This window comes from Hipposideros armiger, unplaced genomic scaffold (assembly GCF_001890085.2).
Source record: "Hipposideros armiger isolate ML-2016 unplaced genomic scaffold, ASM189008v1 scaffold_820, whole genome shotgun sequence".
NCBI classification, from domain to species: Eukaryota; Metazoa; Chordata; class Mammalia; order Chiroptera; family Hipposideridae; genus Hipposideros; species Hipposideros armiger.
The window spans coordinates 2080-2915 of record NW_017732170.1 but is presented as its reverse complement, the minus strand read 5'-3'; the positions used below and the strand labels follow the sequence as shown (position 1 = coordinate 2915).

General features: G+C 39.6%; 1 protein-coding gene across 1 annotated transcript in view; it reads right to left on the bottom strand.

Moving 5' to 3' along the window:
• LOC109374407 (maltase-glucoamylase, intestinal-like) overlaps positions 1–836 on the bottom strand; it is a gene marked incomplete at its 5' end in the record, with an annotated part of 58576 nt that overhangs the window by 55797 nt on the left and 1943 nt on the right. The window lies entirely within an intron of this gene.

Below are 836 nucleotides of genomic sequence, written 5' to 3'. Positions count from 1 at the left end.
TATCATTGCTGAGAAACTGTTCTTTTTGATGAGTACAGAACTCTGAGAAATAGGCATTTATGGAGTGAATAAAATATTTGTCAAGAAATTAAGAAAAAGAATCCCAAGGGGTTAGAGGTGAACCAGGAAATACTGTTTCAAAAGCCTAGCAAATAGAGTTCAAGGGTAGCAGTCAGCAGCTACAGAGAGGTCTAATAAGGTAAGTACCCATTGTATGGAATTTATCAGAGTTTCATGGGTGATTTACATGTATTTTGTATTTATTATCACATTTAATTGCAACCCTATGAGTTGTAGGTACTATAATTATTCCTATGTTACAGACACAGGAAATGAGAGGCACAGAAAGGTTAAGTAACTTGCTCAAGATCACACAGCATGATTCAAACCCAGGCCATCTGGTATGGGTATTATTACTTGAAATTCAAGCTATACAGATGTATATAACCAGGTCATCACCTCCCCTAGAGTATCAAGAAAAATTTGTATTATCAACAACAGGTTGGAAATAAAATGAAAGAAAAAAGTTTATGGCTTTTTAGTGGTCAGCTTTGGATCAGTTCTTCAGGGAAGTGACGGATTGCTCAGGAGACAAGGTTAATGGGAGTAACTTTTGCTTGATTTTTGTCATTACCTTTGCTAGCTATTCTAAAGGCTTTTAGAATTGAACCACAGCTATTCTAGGCAGAGGTGTGGGGTGGGTGGCGTCACCACTCCAATGCCCCAACCCTTGGCCGTAGGCATCCACTAGAATCAAGGAGGACTGAGATAAGAAAGCAGCAAGAAACAGGAGGGAGGCCATCACTTTCAGCTTCCTGTAGCCCTCTCCTCAGTCC